The sequence below is a fragment of the Zingiber officinale genome, chromosome 10B (genome assembly GCF_018446385.1).
Source record: "Zingiber officinale cultivar Zhangliang chromosome 10B, Zo_v1.1, whole genome shotgun sequence".
Lineage (NCBI taxonomy): Eukaryota > Viridiplantae > Streptophyta > Magnoliopsida > Zingiberales > Zingiberaceae > Zingiber > Zingiber officinale.
The window spans coordinates 59,023,837-59,043,797 of NC_056005.1; the positions used below are offsets into that span (position 1 = coordinate 59,023,837).

The 19,961-nt window shown below is 37.7% G+C and overlaps 1 non-coding gene across 1 annotated transcript; it reads right to left on the minus strand.

Moving 5' to 3' along the window:
* Positions 1 to 19,234: 19,234 nt before the first annotated feature.
* LOC122030770 lies at positions 19,235 to 19,340 on the minus strand. The gene has a single exon (XR_006125608.1). It is a non-coding gene; the product is annotated as a small nucleolar RNA R71 (small nucleolar RNA).
* Positions 19,341 to 19,961: the final 621 nt, after the last annotated feature.

The following is a 19,961-nucleotide window of genomic DNA, read 5'->3' on the forward strand; positions in this document are numbered from 1 at the left end:
GGTTCATATGATGAACCAATTGGATTAGGTTCATATGATGCACCAAAGATTGGATTCAAATTAGACTTATTGAGTTAGACTCAAATAGATTCAATTGTTGAATGAGTCTAATTTAAATTTGATTCATTGAGTTAATTTATATTAATGAATTGAGATTCATTAAATTAAAATTGACTTGAATCAAAGGTTGGATTTAACTCAACAAGGAAGAAAATTGGTCAATTTTGACTTGACCAAATGGAAGTTGAAACATCAAGTTTGACTTGATGCATTGCCACATCATGAAGGTTGACTCATCCTACATGGCATGACTAACATTGCCACATCATCTCCACCTCATGAGGTATGCCACCTAATGGAGGTTACACATCTCATGCCATTTAATGTGGCCGGCCACATTAATGAGGGAGGTTACATGGTGTGGCCGGCCACACTAATGTAGTGTGGAAGTTTTTGTTTTTGTGTATTGATGTGTGCATTCATTCTATCATCTTCTTCCTTGGCCTTTATTCCTCCTTGTTATGGTTGCCGTGAGCTTTCATCAAAGGAGAAGGTGGTTGAGTGTGTCTAAAAAGAATAAGGAAGGGTGAAGTTCACAAAGGAGGATACTACTTCTTGAGTGTATGAGATTTCTTTTGCATCCTCTCTTTTTCTTCTTTTCAAATCCTACCTGAGAGCCCTAGAAAGTGCTAGCACACTTGGGGTGCTCTCTTCTCCATCCTTGAGTGTTAGAGAACACTTCTTGTTCGTGTGGATATCACTAGAGAGTTGTCTACATTGACAACTTCGAGATCCGGCGTACCTTGGACTTGCGGGATTGCGAAGGGCATGCATCGAAGGTATAAAAATGTTTTTCCTTTATAGATCTACTGTAGATCGAAGTTTGAAACACTTACTCGTACTTTTCAAAATTTTTCTTCGCACGGATCCAATGGCTAGGGGGATTCAGGGTTTCCGCGACGCGAAAAAGCGGTTTTCGCGGCCCGAAAAACCCAACACGAAACATCATACAATTAGAAGTAGACTTCTAAGCAACCTATGAACATGAGTACCTAGCCAATTTGATAACATATCACAAAGAAGCCTATGAACATGCTAAATTAGGGTTGGAGCTTTATGAAACCCTAAACTCTATCATGGCCGAAACTTCATAAGCTAAGAAGTAAACTTCTAAGCAACATGTAAACATGAATCTCTAGCTACTTTCATAACACATCATAAAGAAATCCATGAGCATGGTAAATTAGGTTTTAAGCTTCATGAACCCTAAAATTTCATCATGGCCGAAACTTCCTCAAGCAAGAAATAACTTCTAAACAACATATAAACATGAATCTCTAGCAAATTTCATAACACATCATAGATAAATCCATGAGCATGTTAAATTAAATTTTAAGCTTTATGAACCCTAAATTTTCATCATGGCCAAACCTTATAAAAAGAGAAGGTCAATAACATATTAATAAGAAGATCAAACTTAAACATCATACAACATATATATTTTTTTTAAACTAAATTCATATCATAACCTACTAAGATTCATGAGCATGGTTTCTTCTCTTTTTATTTTTATTTTCAAGAGTTCAAATCTTTCGAAAATACCGTAAGCGACTTGTACCACAGGTGAGGGAATACTTACATCCTTATTTGATTTACTTAAGGGAAAATATCTTGCTTGTGGAGCTTTCCTAGAGAGGGGTCCTCCTTTGTTTTTGGATCTCGGCAAGGAGAGGTGAGGAGAGATCTTGGTCACGGTGAGGAGGAGGAGGAAGGAGGAAGAGGAGAAAATGAGTTTTCCTCTTTAATTTCCCTTTTATTCATCATGAGAGAAGGAAGGGAAAATGTACTTTTCCTTCTCCTTTCTTTTATTTCTCCTTAATGAAAAGAGGAAGCAAGAATCCTCTTTTCTTTTGAGAGGGAGAAGGCAACTCTAACTTCTCCTTCTTAATGAAAAACAAACTCTTTTCTTACTCTTAACTATATTGTTACTTCTCTCTTTAATAATAACTTCTCTTGGTCTATTGGTTAACACCTACATATATCTAGTAAGAGGTCCAAGGTTCAAGCCTTGGTCATCTCTTTTTGGTTCTATTTTATTTTATTATTTTCGTACATTTACACAATAGGTCTATTTTTATTCATGATAAAAAAATATATCTAAAATCTTGCTAAGTACTCCATGGGTGTTACACAAGCTCCTCCCTTTGACCACCTTGTATTGCTCGCACCCTCCTCATAACTCCGTCTCGAGTGGACCTTTCATGGCTCCAATTTTGTACATTACAATTTTGAAACTCGAGTTACATTCGAGTCTAAACTAATTTACAACAAGAATAAATAATAGAGAAAGGCACGATGCGCAGGTCACGAATCAAATGTACAACACGCACAACACAAATAACGGCGCGCAGGTCGTAATATGAATTACAACACCTTACCAATCAGATTGGGTCATTTTGGGCCATGACCATCACAAATTATACATAATTCTAAATATGTAATTTCCATAATTTTCTGTAATTTTAATACTAATTTTTACAATTTTTACGAGTAAAATTTCTCTGCGGTCCCGTTTAGCGATTTTCTGGGGCAATCGCGGAACGAATCCCCTTACGGGGCCAGGGGCAGCGCCCCTACTCACGATCTAACCATCGCGAGTGTCCCTAAGCGATCCTACAGCGCCTTAGTCCGCTGTCCCAAAAGGATTTGGGGAGAAACCTTGCCGTTTCGGAAAAATCTTCTCGGTAGTCGAAGTCTACAAGTGTATAAACACATGTGCTTCGCTTCTACGAGAAAATTACTCATAAAAATCCATAAAAACTTAAATTTACAGAAAATCACAGAAGCTATATTTTTCATAAAAATCAAACTAAACTCATACAAGTCTTCGCATGTGACTCTGATACCACTGTTGGGCCTGTCGGGCCGCGAAAACCGCTTTTTCGCGTCTCGAAAACCCCAAAAACCCCGCCACCGGATCCGTGCAAAGGAAAAATAAAAAAAAAATACGAGTACGAGTTTCTTAAAGTCTAGATCTACACTAGATAAGAGCGTTACCCTCGAGGCGATGCCCTTCGCTATCCTGCTAGTCCAACGGTTTGCCGGATCTCAAGATTGTCAAAGTAGATAACCCTCTAGAAGTATCCAAATTAGGTGGAGGGGACCAAACAAAGGTGTGCTAGCACCTATGGTGTTCGGCCAAGAAAGGAGAGGGAGAGCTTAAGGAAGAAGATGATGGAATGAATGAGAATTACTCACAAAATGAAACTCATCTTGCAATTGATGTGGCCGACCACATTAAGAGGAGTTGTAACCTCCATGGAATGCCAAGTGTCACAACTCTTGGTAACTACCATGAGGTGGCATACCACTTAAGCAGCCATGATGATGTGGAGCATCATCATTGGCCCACTCAATGCCAACTCACCAATCAGGTGGCATAACGTCAAGTCAAACTTGACTCTTCATCTTCCTCTCAAGTCAAGTCAAACTTGACTCTTCATCTTCCTCTCAAGTCAAGTCAAACTTGACTTAATCTCTCTCATGGTTGATCTAATCCAACCATTTAATTCAAGCCAATTAATATAATGAATCTAATTCATTTAATTAAATTGATTCAATGAGTCATAATCTAAATTAGACTCATTGAACACATGAATCAACTTGAGTCCAACTCAATTAGCCCAATTAGGATTACTCTTAATCCAATTTGACTCATCAAATGAATCTAATCCTCTTGGTTCATCATATGAACCTAATCTCCATCTAATTGTCCTTAGTGTGTGACCCTATAGGTTCTTGTAATGTTGGAAATGCCCCTAAACCCATTTAGGAGCATAAGTAATGAGCGGTATCTAGCAACACATCATTACTACCCAAGTTACAAGAATGTTGAGATCCAACATCACCTTGTGACTACTAATTGTGACTCCTCACAAAATATGACAAGTGTCCTATCCTAGACATCTAGATTGATCAATGTGAGGCATAGACCGTGTCATCCTCTGATCAATCTAAATCTTGAACTCAAAGTAGACTCACTAAATCAAATGAGCTCAATATCTCATATTGACTCATTTGGGCACGGCCATGCACTTCGTGGTCTCACTCTATCAAGAACATCGATGTCTCTCCCGTCATATAGGAGGGATAGATCTTATCTACATCATTGACATCCCTCTGCATAATTCGTTACATACCCAGTAATCGCCTTTATAGTCCACCCAATTACGGGTGACGTTTGACGAAACCAAAGTACATAACTTCTTATGTAGGGATCCATGGTGACTTTAGGTCCAAGGACTAGTAGTCATACTAATAGCCACATGAGAAAGTATATGACACTCATATAATGATCCATGATACTTTCTCATGGCGGGTCTTTCAGTATACATTCTCCAATGCATACCCATGTGTCAACTCGATATCTCTATATCCATGACTTGTGAGATCAAGTCATCGAGTTGACCTACATGCTAGTCTCGTCGCATTAACATTGTCCCTGAATGTTAATACTCGACTAGGAATGATTAAGAGTAGTGTTCCCTATATCATCTCACTATCGGTTCAACTAACCGATTGATATAGGTGAAAACGTTCTACTCAAGGACGCTATCATACTTAGTTTATTTGGCACTAATACAAGTAAATATAATAACCAAAAAAATAAATGCCTTTATTTATATAAGAATATGATACAACAAGTCCATAATACAATCATCAAATGATTGGCTCTAGGGCTCTAACTAACAAAAAGAACTTTGGGAAAGGTTCTTAAAGCTCTATGAAGAACTAAAAGAAGCTGAATCCAACTCCTCGATGGACACCAAGTTATCATCAGAAGAATCTAAAATCGAAGAAATCGCTGGGACAACCTTATAGCCGAATTCATTCCTGAGGATATAGAAAGCTTATTCCAGATGAGCATGATGTGCGTAGATTGTATACACTTGTTTAGTATGTTCTGACGCACATTCACATATTTTGTGCGTTCTTTATCTATACATTTTTGTACTTTCAGCTTTGCTTTTAGCATATTTACTTTTTGGTTCAGAGAGCTACTTTTGTGAATTTTCTGTATGTAGGAGTCGATTTTGGAGAAGAATTGATGTTCGAGGCAAAATCTACAATTGAACGAAGGAGGAAGGTGCCATCCCTGAGTGCCACACGACCTTGTCATGGGGAGTTGCCCAGGTCGTGTGGTGATCCTCACCCCTGCAGCACTGGTAGAATGAAGGAGTGTCCAGGCCGTGTGAGTATCACATTGCCGTGTGAGCCTTCCAGAGCCAAAGCAGTAAATGGTCGTGTGTGTCACACGGGCATGCAACATTTCCAGAAGCCAAGAAAGCCTTGGTCCTGTCCTAGATATTAGAGTGTATACTAAAAGCCTAATTTTTTGTAAACATTTATTTTGAAATAAAGAATCACATTGGTCAAATGTCTACATTTATATGCTAAGTACAGTTGTTCAATTAATTTATATTGTAGAAAACATGGTGTGTGGTGTCACACACAGAAGATCATGTTATCAATTCCATATAAATTATAAACAGTAACTCACGACTAAGATGGATAGGAACAAACCATTGGAATAGTTATATTGTAATTTGATATTAGTTTATCTTGACTATAAAATTACACTAGTACACTCTGAGTGTAACGCCCCCCCTCCTGCTAGTAGGGTGCGGGGTTACGTACTTAACCATTTCTAATTCTATTTGCGGAAGCATATATGCATATTAAAATTTCATTCGAAAATAAAACACTTAAGAATATCTTGAAGTCATACGAACAATAACATAACATACTAGTCCATGTTAACATAACCAAATAACTTAAGCAGGTCTTCATTTGCCTTAGCCGAGCCACCACCACACACATCTCCTTGCCTCTCCTGCAGCTCCCTTAGGTCATCCATTCTTTACCCTTATCTGTGGTACAAGGAAAGTAAGCTATAAGCACACAGGCTTAGTAAGATCCTTTCCTACTCACAAAATCCATATATCAATGCATAAACACATAAGCATACAACCATAAAAATATGATCATCTAACATCATAAGGGCATAACATGTTATATCATAAATCATAAGGAACATCATGCTAAATAATATCATAAATCAAAATATCATAAGAGCATAGCATGTCATATCGTAAATCATATCATATCAGCTCATAAATAACACCATGCTATATCATATCATAAAACATCATGTCCTATAAATCGTATCATGCTAGATGTCTTTTAAAACATATGTCATGTCATATGCAAGATGTTTTAAAACATAGAATATAGTTATTGAACATAATATCATCATGAGGGCCCGGCTTGTACCATATACATACATAAATGCGCGCAATCCCTAGGACAGGGTAGTTAGCCCCGAACCTACTAGGGATCTAGGTCCTTTTATAGTCCATCCCTTTACTAGACCCGTTCATAGTCCGTCGGCCTAGAGGCGCTTATGGAGCCCACCCTTGGTACAAGCCATACAAAGTAAAATATCATATAATGGTTCATATCTTATCTTATCATATCATGAGGAGTAAAGCATGCATATTTGGGCAATAATCACATGCATGGATCATAAACATACATAATGAGCATGTCATTTGCCATATCATAAAACATGCATATTTGGGCACACAATGAATGCATGGATCATAAGCATACATAATGAACATGTCATTTATCATGTCATAAAACATGCATATTTGGGCACACAGCACATGCATGGATCATAAGCATACATAATGAACATGTCATTTATCATATCATAAAACATGCATAATTGGGCACCAAGCACATGCATGGATCATAAGCATACATAATGAACATGTCATCTATCATATCATGAAACATGCATCTTTGGGCACATAGCACATCATAAAAGGCACAATCATGCATAGCATCAGTAAATAACATTTTCTAATTCATAACGCATCATGTGAGGCATATCTAAGCTTTTAAACTCATAATGGCCGAACCACTCATAAGGAGAAAACCAAGCTATAGGCAACATGCAAGTGTGAACACCTAGCTAAATTCATATCATATCATCAAGAGGTACATGAGCATGCTGGGTTAACTTTTTAGCTTCTCTAAGCCCTAGTTTTGTTCTTGGCCAAAACATACATGAAGGGAAAAGTAGGTTTTAAATCAACATATAAGCATAATCACCTAGCTAAATTCATATCATATTATTAAGAGATACATGAGCATGCTAGGTTAACTTTTTAGCTTCTCTAAGCCCTAGTTTTGTTCTTGGCCGAAACATACATGAAGGGAAACTAGGTTTTAAATCAACATGTAAGCATAATCACCTAGCTAAATTCATATCATATTATTAAGAGATACATGAGCATACTAGGTTAACTTTTAGCTTCTTTAAAACCCTAATTTTTTTCTTGGCCAAAACATACATGTAGGGAAAGCTAACTTTAAGCAACATTCAAGCATAAGAAAAACCAACCCAATCCCTTAACCTAGCATACATATCATAAGGATGTAGTAAACATGGTTAGTTTAGGTCTTGAGCTTTCCTAGGTCCTTCATCTATACTTGGCCGAAAGTTCATGTTTAAAAATCTAGGTTTTAAGTCAACATACAACATGAGAACATTAACTAGCTTCTTATACGAGGGTACTTATCATAAGAACATAATGAACTTGCTTTATTTAGATCTTGATCTACCCAAATCTTTCCTTTTATTTTATACTTGGCCGAAAGTTCCAACTTGTGACCCTAGGTTTTAAGCATTCTACTCCTATGTAAAAACAAAAGCAACTTGTACCACAGGTGAGGGGATACTTACATCCTTTCGCTTGTGGTTTTTCTTAAGGAAAGATACTCTAGGTGAAGAGGAAGAAGAGAGCTTCTTCTTCTAGCACTCCCTTTGATTTCTCTTGCTTGGAACGGGTAGACCTTGAAGGCTCCTTCTTGTAAATTAGTTTTCTTGGAGTGGAACCTTAGCTTAGCTTTTGGAAATGAGGAGAAGGAGAGCTTTTGGTTTCGGTGGAGAATGAAGAAGGAGAAGGAAGGAGGAAGAAGAAGAAAGGATTAATCACTTGTCTTTTCTTCTTTCCATCCTATTTATTTCCTATGTAATGAACATACCTTCATTCATCCCCCTTAGCCCTCCTATTTTCTTCACTCTTTTAATTCCACGAAAATAGAGAGAAGGAGGGAAGCAAGCAACTTGTCTTTTGCTTGCTTCTTCTCTTAACCAAGAGGAAGAGAAAGTAAGCTACTTGGTTTTCTCTTGTTCCTTTACTTAACCATCCTTTCACCTTTAACTAATATTTCTATTCTTTTCTATTTACATATCATTCATGTCTCTAGTGGTTATCATACACCAATTTAACTCTATCATTTGTGGGAGGTTCAAGGTTCAATTCTTGACCTCACCTCTTTTTATTTTGGTTTCTATTTTTTCCTTTTTCCCTTTCTTTCTTTTATTCTTCTATTTCAAAGAAAAATACTCCTGGGTATAGGTTAGCATTTTGTGTGCGTTACAGTACCCTATACCTCATTGAAAGTTCATCCTCGAACTTAAAATAGCTCCGGATACTTCCGTTTCATATCGTCTTCTCGTTCCCAAGTGGCTTCTTCGAACCGTTGATTTTGCCACAGGACCTTTACTAAGGGTACTTCTTTATTCCTCAGTCTTTTGACATCTCGATCTAATATCTGAACCGGTCAGCTCTCATAGGTTAGATCCTCCTGCTCTTGTACTGTCCGTGTTTCGATTACTTGGTCCGTGCTCGGAATACATTTCTTTAGCATTGAAACGTGGAACACATTGTGGATGACTGACATCTCCTGAGGTAACTCTATTTCATAAGCGACTTTTCCAATTCTTTTCAGAACTTGATATGGTCCCACATAGCGCGGGCTTAACTTTCCCTTTTTACCAAACCTCATTACTCCTTTCATAGGCACTACTTTAAGGAATACTGAGTCCCCGATACTGAATTCCAATGGTCTTCGTTGCTTATCCGTGTAATTCTTCTGCCGACTCTGCGCAGTTTCTATTCTTTGGCGGATGTTCTGTATAGCACAGGTGGTGTTATCGATGAATTCTGTTTGGAATCCCATCTCTTTCTTTTCACCGCCTTCGTACCAACATATAGGAGATCTACATTTCCTCCCGTACAGAGCCTCGTAGGGCGCCATTCCTATAGTAGATTGGTGACTATTATTGTAGGCGAATTCCGCTAAGCATAAATATCGGCACCAGCTCCCTTTGAAGTCTAAGGCGCAAGCCCGTAACATGTCTTCTAGTACTTGTTTCACCCTTTCTGTTTGTCCGTTGGTCTGAGGGTGGAAGGCAGTACTGAACAATAACTTTGTACCAAGAGCCTTCTGAACACATTCCAAAAAATGAGAAATAAAGAGACCATCTCTGTCAGAAATGATGGTCTTAGGAATCCCATGTAATATAACAATTTCCTTGACGTATAACTGAGCCAGTTGCTCAATTGAATAAGTCATCTTGATTGCTAGAAAGTGGGCGGATTTGGTTAATCTATCCACGATTACCCATATAACGTCATAGCCGTTTGTTGTCTTAGGTAGTCCTGAAATAAAGTCCATAGAGATATCTTCCCATTTCCATTCTGGAATTTGGACAGGCTGCAGTAATCCTCCAGGCCTCTGGTGTTATGCTTTAATCCTCTGACAAGTCAGGCAGGTACTGATGTACTGAGCCACATCTCTTTTCATACCGGACCACCAGAATTTTTTTCTCAAATCTTGGTACATTTTGGTAGATCCCGGATGCATTGCATAGGGTGTTGCGTGGGCTTCTTCTAGTATTTTCTTCCGTAACTCTGGGTCATCGGGAACACATAAGCGATCCTTGAGGTATAATATCTCACTGTCAGCGATACAAAATTCGTCATTCTTTCCCTCTAACACTTCTTGCTTTATCCGCTGGATACTCAAGTCACGAGTCTACTTTTCTAATACATCATCGAACAACGTTGGTGCTATAGTCAGGGTAGAGAGTTGTCCGGTCACATCTTCAGCCCCATAGCACTGATTTTCCTTGGGTTCCCTTATGAACTCGAATATTGGTTCTGCTTCAGGTCGGAAGACCACTTTTCTTTGACAACACTCGATGGAAGCGCCGTACTTGCTCAGAAAATCCATGCCCAATATACTGTCATAATCTTGCATGTCAAGCACTATTAGATCACAGTAGAGTTCTCTGTCTGCGATTCTGATGGGTGCGGCTCGCAGCATATGAGTAGATGACATTACTTCTCCCGACGGTAGGGTTGTCAAGAATTTGCCATTTAAAGCTTGTGGTAGTATCCCTAACTTCTCCATGAAGGGTGTAGAGACAAACGAATGTGTTGCCCCAGTATCAAATAACACATTAGCATATTAACTGAAAATAGGTAGCTGACCTGTAACCACGGTAGAGGCACTCGCCACATTGTCCTTGGTAAGCGAGAAAACCCTGGCGTTCATCGTAATTGGCGGGGCTTCCAATCTCCCTTGGCCAATCGGAGTCCCTTCAATGGCAGCTTGCATATAGTGTAGCTATGGGGGAGCACTTTTGTTCTGGTCATGCTGCTGGAATGGTGTCTGGGAATGGGTAGGGCAGTCTCTGGCCAGGTGTCCTTCCCGTCCGCAACTGTAACACTTTCTCGTACCCTTGCAACATACTCTAGAATGTTGCTTTCCACAAATGGTACACTGAGGGTACTTAGGATGCTTATTTGCTGGTCCTCCTTTGGCGTTGTCCCATTATTTCCTTTTTCCATTAGAGTTTCCTTTCCAGTTGGGTTTGGTACTCTGAGATTTCTGCCCTTGCGTCTGTGCCTAATTCTTATTCTCGTTCATCGCCTTCTAATAATGCTCGGTGATCAGGGCACTGCTGACCAGTTCTTCTGTAGTCTGCGGTCTATTAATTCCGCCGGCCACATTCAGTGCTATCTCGGGTCGAAGCATCTTCAGCATCAGTTTAACCCTTTCTCTTTTCGTGCTGACTAACTCTGGGCAGAGGCGTGCAAGACGATTGAAGCGCTTTACTGCTTCGTTTACCGATAAGTCACCTTGCCGGAACTCGGTGAACTCGTCGTAATGCCAGTTCGTCACTTGCATATGGAAGAATTCTTCGAAGAACTCTGTCTCAAAGTCTGTCCAGTTCATCAGATTAATCTGTCTCTTAGCCTTAACTCTTTCCCACCACATTCTTGAGTCTCCGAAAAAATAGAATGACACACATTTAATCTTTTTCGATACAGGCCAGTCCAGCAATTCCATAATACTTTCCACTGTCTTGAACCAGACTTGAGTGTCCCATGGCTCACAAGTACCCGAGAAGTTCTCCAGCTTCATCCTTAGCCACTGTATCAAGTAAGTCTCCTGTCGGACCACTGGGCAGGGGCTACCGGTGGTACTGGTGCAGCTAGTGGAATGACGGGCACTGCATTCTGATTTGCTGGTGGGGTGACAGGGTTTCCTTGCTGATTTATCAGAGCAGTGATTACTTGTTGTTGTTCCGTGATCTGACGCTGGAGATAGGTGACTACCTGGGTCAGATCTGGTGGGGTCACTGTCTCATCAGCCCGGTTACCGCATCTTCTAGCCATATCTATTTTCATAAATAACAATGAGGCAAGCATAAGTCTAGAGTCATCCCTACTTATATTCATACACATTAAACATTGCTTATCATACATGAAGAAAATCCATATCAGTCATACCTAGGTTTATGGATACTAAAACATTTCCTATCATACATAAAGTACAGAAAGTCTTACTTGGAGCGGCAGGATGGAGGCTTGATGTGTGTGTAGCGGAAAGGCTAACCTCGTTCTGATACCAACCTGTAACGCCCGCCCCTCCTGCTAGTAGGGTGCGGGGTTACGTACTAACCATTTCTATTTCTATTTGCAGACACATATATGCATATTAAAATTTCTTTCGAAAATAAAACACTTAAGAATATCTTGAAGTCATACGGACAATAACATAACACACTAGTCCATGTTAACATAACCAAATAACTTAAGCAGGTCTTCATTTGCCTTAGCCGAGCCACCACCACACACATCTGCTTTCCTCTCCTGCAGCTCCCTTAGGTCATCCATTCTTTGCCCTTATCTGTGGTACAAGGAAGGTAAGCTATAAGCACACAGGCTTAGTAAGATCCTTTCTTACTCACAAAATCCATATATCAATGAATAAACACATAAGCATACAACCATAAAAATATGATCATCTAACATCATAAGGGCATAGCATGTTATATCATAAATCATAAGGAACATCATTCTAAATCATATCATAAATCCAAATATCATAAGAGCATAGCATGTTATATCGTAAATCATATCATATCAGCTCATAAATAACATCATGCTATATCATATCATAAAACATCATGTCCTATAAATCATATCATGCAAGATGTCTTTTAAAACATATGTCATGTCATATGCAAGATGTTTTAAAACATAGCATATAGTACTTGAACATAATATCATCATAAGGGCCCGGCTTGTACCACATACATATATAAATGCACGCAATCCCTAAGACAGGGTAGCTAGCCCCGAACCTACTAGGGATCTAGGTCCGTTCATAGTCCGTTGACCTAGGGGCGTACTAAGGAGCCCATCGCTTTACTAGACCCGTTCATAGTCCGTCGGCCTAGGGGCGCTTATGGAGCCCACCCTTGGTATAAGCCATACAAAGTAAAATATCATATCATGGTTCACATCTTATCTTATCATATCATGAGGAGTAAAGCATGCATATTTAGGCACACAGCACATGCATGGATCATAAACATACATAATGAGCATGTCATTTGCCATATCATAAAACATGCATATTTGGGCACACAGCGCATGCATGGATCATAAGCATACATAATGAACAAGTTATTTATCATATCATAAAATATGCATATTTGGGCACGCAACACATGCATGGATCATAAGCATACATAATGAACATGTCATTTATCATATCATAAAACATGCATAATTGGGCACAAAGCACATGCATGGATCATAAGCGTACATAATGAACATGTCATCTATCATATCATGAAACATGCATCTTTGGGCACATAGCACATCATAAAAGGCACAATCATGCATAGCATCAGTAAATAACATTTCCTAATTCATAACGCATCATGTGAGGCATATCTACGCTTTTAAACTCATAATGGCCGAAACACTCATAAGGAGAAAACCAAGCTATAGGCAACATGCAAGTGTGAACACCTAGCTAAATTCATATCATATCATCAAGAGGTACATGAGCATGCTAGGTTAACTTTTTAGCTTCTCTAAGCCCTAGTTTTGTTGTTGGCCGAAACATACATGAAGGGAAAACTAGGTTTTAAATCAACATATAAGCATAATCACCTAACTAAATTCATATCATATTATTAAGAGATACATGAGCATGCTAGGTTAACTTTTTAGCTTCTCTAAGCCCTAGTTTTGTTCTTGGCTGAAACATACATGAAGGGAAAACTAGGTTTTAAATCAACATGTAAGCATAATCACCTAGCTAAATTCATATCATATTATTAAGAGATTCATGAGCATACTAGGTTAACTTTCAGCTTCTTTAAAACCCTAATTTTGGTCTTGGCCGAAACATACATGTAGGGAAAGCTAACTTTAAGCAACATTCAAGCGTAAGAAAAACCAACCCAATCCCTTAACCTAGCATACATATCATAAGGATGTAGTAAACATGGTTAGTTTAGATCTTATGCTTTCCTAGGCCCTTCATCTATACTTGGCCGAAAGTTCATGTTTAAAAATCTAGGTTTTAAGTCAACATACAACATGAGAACATTAACTATCTTCTTATACTAGGGTACTTATCATAAGAACATAATGAACATGCTTTATTTAGATCTTGATCTACCCAAATCTTTACTTTTATTTTATACTTGGCCGAAATTTCCAACTTGTGACCCTAGGTTTTAAGCATTCTACTCCTATGTAAAAACAAAAGCAACTTGTACCACAGGTGAGGGGATACTTACATCCTTTCGCTTGTGGTTTTTCTTAAGGAAAGATACTCTATGTGAAGAGGAAGAAGAGAGCTTCTTCTTCTTGCACTCCCTTTGATTTCTCTTGCTTGGAACGGGTAGACCTTGAAGGCTCCTTCTTGTAAATTAGTTTTCTTGGAGTGGAACCTTAGCTTAGCTTTTGGAAATGAGGAGAAGGAGAGCTTTTGGTTTCGGTGGAGAATGAAGAAGGAGAAGGAAGGAGGAAGAAGAAGAAAGGATTAATCACTTGTCTTTTCTTCTTTCCATCCTATTTATTTCCTATGTAATAAACATACCTTCATTCATCCCCCTTAGCCCTCCTATTTTCTTCACTCTTTTAATTCCACGAAAATAGAGAGAAGGAGGGAAGCAAGCAACTTGTCTTTTGCTTGCTTCTTCTCTTAACCAAGAGGAAGAGAAAGTAAGCTACTTGGTTTTCTCTTGTTCCTTTACTTAACCATCCTTTCACCTTTAACTAATATTTCTATTCTTTTCTATTTACATATCATTCATGTCTCTAGTGGTTATCATACATCAATTTAACTCTATCATTTGAGGGAGGTTTAAGGTTCAATTCTTGACCTCACCTCTTTTTATTTTGGTTTCTATTTTTCCCTTTTTCTCTTTCTTTCTTTTATTCTTCTATTTCAAAGAAAAATACTCCTAGGTATAGCTTAGCATTTTGTGGGCGTTACACTGAGTGTATTGAGCAGGACTATTTAAGGTAAGTTCTTTTTATACTAACTGCTTAAAAGAACAAGACCTTTGTTATTATGGAAGTGTGTGATGTTAATCATGATATAATAACAAGAATATATTCTCAATATTCATTTCTTTAATTTATCAAAGGGTGTAATTTAGTTCAATAAATCATTAGGCCCGATAAGTTAGGAAATGATATTATTTATATGGTATGTTGTTGATTATAGAATGAAACTGTGTTCTATTAATCTAGGTTGATGATGCCCCCTTGAGGAGCTCATAAGGATTGTCATGTAAATTATGCAGGTGGACTTAGTTCGACATGACAATGAAGATGAGTGGTACTACTCTTGGAGCTAGATATTAATTAAATGAGTTGTCAGTAACTCAATTAATTAGTGGGCATTCTATATCTTAAACATAGGGAGACTAACACACTCATGATAAGAAGTAGCCCATATAGTAATATGGGATTGATGCGGTAGTTCAATAATAACTCTTTAGTGGAATGAGATATTATTGATGAACTCGAGTTGGGTGTTCGGGGCGAACACGGGAAGCTCAAGTTCATCGGGAGACCAAAACCAATTCCTCCTCTCGGTCCCTGTAGTAGCCTCTTATTTATAAAGTCTTATACCCACCTATACTCAACTTCTTACCCACCTTAAGGTGGCCAGCCAAGCCTAGCTTGGAGCCCAAGCTAGGGCTGAACAAACAAAGGCTTGATGGGTCAAGTTATGGTCGGTCGTAGCTTGAACCCAAGCTTAGGTGGTCGGCCAAAATAAAATTAAAAGGGAGTTTAAATTTAAATCTTTCCTTGTGTGGAAGCCATGGTTTTAAAAAAGAGTATAAAATTTAAATCTTTCCTTTTATAGCTTTCTATAAAAGATTAAGAGAAAGGTTTGATATCTTTCCTTATTTGTAGTTGGAAGGAAGATTTTAATTTTTGATAAAATTTCATTTTTTGTAACCATCCTCATGGTTTTAAAAGAGAGTTTAAAATTTAAATCTTTCCTATTATAGCTTTCTACAAAATATTAAGAGAAAGGTTTGATATCTTTCCTTATTTGTAATTAAAAGGAAGATTTTAATTTTTGATAAAACTTTCATTTTTTGTAACCATCCTCATGGTTTTAAAAGAGAGTTTTAAAATTTAAATCTTTCCTTTTATAGTTTCTACAAAAGATTAAGAGAAAAGATTTGATATCTTTCCTTATATGTAGACTGAAAAGAAGATTTAAATTTTGTGAAAACTTTCCTTATTGTAATCATCCACATGTTTTAATAGAGAGATTTTACTTTATAAAAGTTTCCTTTTATAACCAACCATGAAGAGGGAATTTTTAAAGAGAAATTTTTATTTTAAAAATTTCTGGAAACAAATTAGGAAGTTTTAATTTTGTGTTTAAAACTTTTCTTGTTTGGAGGAATTGAGGTGGCTGACCACATTGATAGAGAAAAGGAAATATTTTTAATTAATTAAATTTTCCTTTCTATGGCAAGGAAAATAAGGAAGTTTTTATTAAAACTTTCCTTATTTGCCAAGACCAAGAAATATAAAAGAGAGGGTAGAGGTGCCTCACCTTAGAACAAGAGATCCTCTAGTATTCCTCTCTTCATTGGTGGTGGCCGACCCTCTCTTCTTCCGCTTCCCCTATTCTTCTTCTTAAGTGGTCGGCGGCATCATCTTCTTGGAGAGATCTTGGGGGCTGGATTTTGCTTGGAGAAGAAGAAGAGATAGGAGGCATTGTTTCTTAGCTTCCCTTGGAGCTTGGTTGGTGGAAAAAGTTCTTCATCTCTAGAAGACTCTTGGTGGCCGAAACTTGCAAGAAGAAGAAAGAAGCTTGGGTGGATTCTTGTCTCAGTAGATCATCGCCCACACGACGTCCGAGATAAGAAGAGGAATACGATAGAAGATCGTGAGGTCTATAAGCTATAAAAGATATAACTAGTTATTAGTTCCCGCATCATAACTAGTTTATCCTTTTATTTAGATCTTGAAATATCAAACACAAGAGGCTAATGAATCTAGGTAATCGAATTTATGTTTTCTATTTTGTGTTTCTTTTATTTTTCGAACTTGTGATTCGATTGTTCTTTTTGGTTAAACCTAGAGTTACTATAAGGGAATTAAATATTATATTTCATTGAAAGGCTTTGTCTAGGAAGTGGTGGATGCTCCCATACCCAAGAAGGCCTCGTGACTCGCCATGGTTAACCTGGAAACTGATCTCTGAAATTAATATTTAATTGAATTTGTAATATGGGTGGATTTGGATCAATAATGTTAAGCATCATTTGTGATCCAAGTATTAACTACTAAGAATAGATAAGTTAAATTTGGAATTAATAATGTTAACTTCTGTTGCGATTCCAAATTTAATATCTAACGAACACAATAGGTTGTTAGGAATGGTTCAGGACTTGTACAAAATTTTTTATAGGGGAACTAGTACGATATTCCGAGTAGCAACCAACACTAGACACGACCGTGCAGGAGTTCCAGAGCTAGAGGCAAGGAAGCCCATGTAGATCTACACGGCCGTGCAAGGGGGCAGTGGCAGAGCATGCCACGGCCATGTGAACATCACACGGCTATGTCACCTGGGCAGTGAAGGGAATGAACCAGGCCGTGTGAGCTTCACACGGTCGTGTCTCGGGGTCGTGTGGCGCCCAAACCCCAGCTCTATATAAGGGTTTCTTCCTCATTTGAAAGGGGGGAGTTCTCCCTTTTGGGAGAAATCAAGATTTGGGCGTTCCTCCACTTTCTTGGAGGGATTTTCTGACGATCTAAGGGTGGATCTTCAATGAATCGACTCCGGAGAACGAGGATTGGATCTGAAGACGGTTCTTCATCGTAGATAAGCTTTTCTTCCCTATTCTTTTTGGGCTTTGGGATCATGATGCTTGTAAACTTCTTGTCTTTGGATTTCTTTTCTTGTTCTATGGATTATATCTCTTTGTTCTAGGACGGAGGGAGTATTTGTAATGTGATTTGATGTAAACTCTTGTGGATTTGCCAATTTCCTATTTCTATGATATTGTCCTATTTTATATCCATTTGATCTTGTGTGGATGGATGTAATTGATCTTAATTACCATTCTTGATTGAATGTTTGAGTGTCTTGTGGATCTCATAGAGGTAATTCCTTATTCGATTTTCCAAGGGGCGCACGTGACAGGCATGCCCGTGTAAGGACATCATAGGAATCATTCCTAATTGATCACATTTAGATATAGATTTTAGTGCTAAGCAGATTGTCTATTGCAAGAGAGAATCGACAACCTTCTACAAATGATGGATAGTTGAGGAATAAGGCTTGGTGGATCATTTACATTGAATGACATTACAAAGAAACCAAAACTCTTAGAACAACCCTTTTATTGTAGCCCTTATTCCTGTTTTTATACTTTACTTTTCTATAGTTGTACTTAGTTGTTATAAATCAATTGATTAGTTGTTTAGCTAATTTGTTTTAAGATATATTTAGTGGTTATACCAGTCCCTGTGAATATGATATCTTTCTTTATTACTGAGGACGTATCTGTACACTTGCGAATCGTTAACAAGTTTTTGGCGTCGTTGCTGGGGATTGCGCTATAACATTAGAGATTATCAATTGAGTTAGACTAAACATAACTTTTCTTTTCATTAGCATAGTTGTAACTAATCTTTAGAATTCTGTTTTCATAATTTTTGCATATCTTTCTACTTCTTGACAATTTATTTTGTTGCAATTCTAATTCTACTTCTGCATTCTTGATTTCTAGCATTCTAGTCTAGCTTTTATCTGTTTTTCTTTTGATCTAAATTTTTCTCTACTTTTCTTTTGTAAACATATCTTGCAATATTGTTCTTGTGTATGATAAGATCAAACCTCGTAAAGGCATCAAGAATTACAATAACTTATAAACACATTAGTTGATTAGCATATGAATTATTCTAGACACTTTTCTTTTTCCTTTTGTCTTTTCTGTCTTGTTTTCATTATGCACTTTCTTTTTTACTATTTAAATTCTGCATTTTCTTTCTTGCTTTTCATATTTCATTTGATTTCTTGTCTTTGATTCTTCAATTTTTTTTCCTTCTAATAACTTTTTCTTGAATATCCATGAGCTCTAACATGTCAAGCAGGGCCATGAGAAATTTTTCTACACCCTTTTCTGCAAGTTTTTTATCTCCCATTGTGCGACCTCAAATTGAAGAAGAAAGTTTCTAATTAGACCCAGACTTAATTTTTATGATACAAGGTCATAAATTTGGAGGAGAAGTATCAGAAAGTCCTTATCTGCATCTTGAAACATTTTTAGAGATTTGTGATATGGTGAAATGTGAAGGAGTGCCAGCAGATGCAGTTCGATTGATAGCATTTCCTTTCAGTAGCAAGGATAAAGCAAGGACTTGGTTATATTCTCTCTATCCTCATAGTATCACAAGTTGGGAGAAATGGGAGAAGCAATTTTTGAATCATTTTTTCCCTCCAAGAAGAACAGTGTATATGAGGAATTGCATACCAAATTTTACTCAGACATATGGAGAATTATTATTTGAAGCTTGGGATAGATTCAAGAGTCTTCAAAGACAGTGCCCTCATCATAGTTTTGAAAAAATGGTTGATTCTGCACATATTCTATGGGGGAATTTCTTTCTCAGATAAGAGTTTATTGGATTCATCAGCTGGAGGATCTTTTATGGACAAAAGTGTAGATGATGCATATATGTTAATTGATCAAGTGACATTGAACTTCCATGAATGGTCAAACATAAGTTGGATGAAATTTCCCTCAAACATTCATGAAGTCATAGAACGGGAAGTTCAAACATTTGGGGGCAAAGATTGAAAGTATTGTTTCAAAATGTTTTAAAGGAGATCCCCCTCCTTCGCAGACAAGATCTAGTGAAAAGTGTGATGATGTTTGGTTATTGATCACACCAACACTAGATAAGCAAGTTGGACCTCCTTCAAAAGCTCAAAGAGAATTTGGGAAAAAGGAAGTCCAATCTTTCCCAGGACCTTCACTAAGGGTTCCTTTTCTATAAAGGTTAGTGGGGGTCAATGAAAATAAAGACTTCGGTAAATCCTATGATACTAATATGGTTGAGTGCAGGTTTTTGAATGTATATGAAGATGAGGACTCTTCAGATGAGGATTGTATTGATAATGCAGTGGTAAATAATTTTTCATATCTGCCTTCAAATTTTATAGGGTGTTATAGTGACATT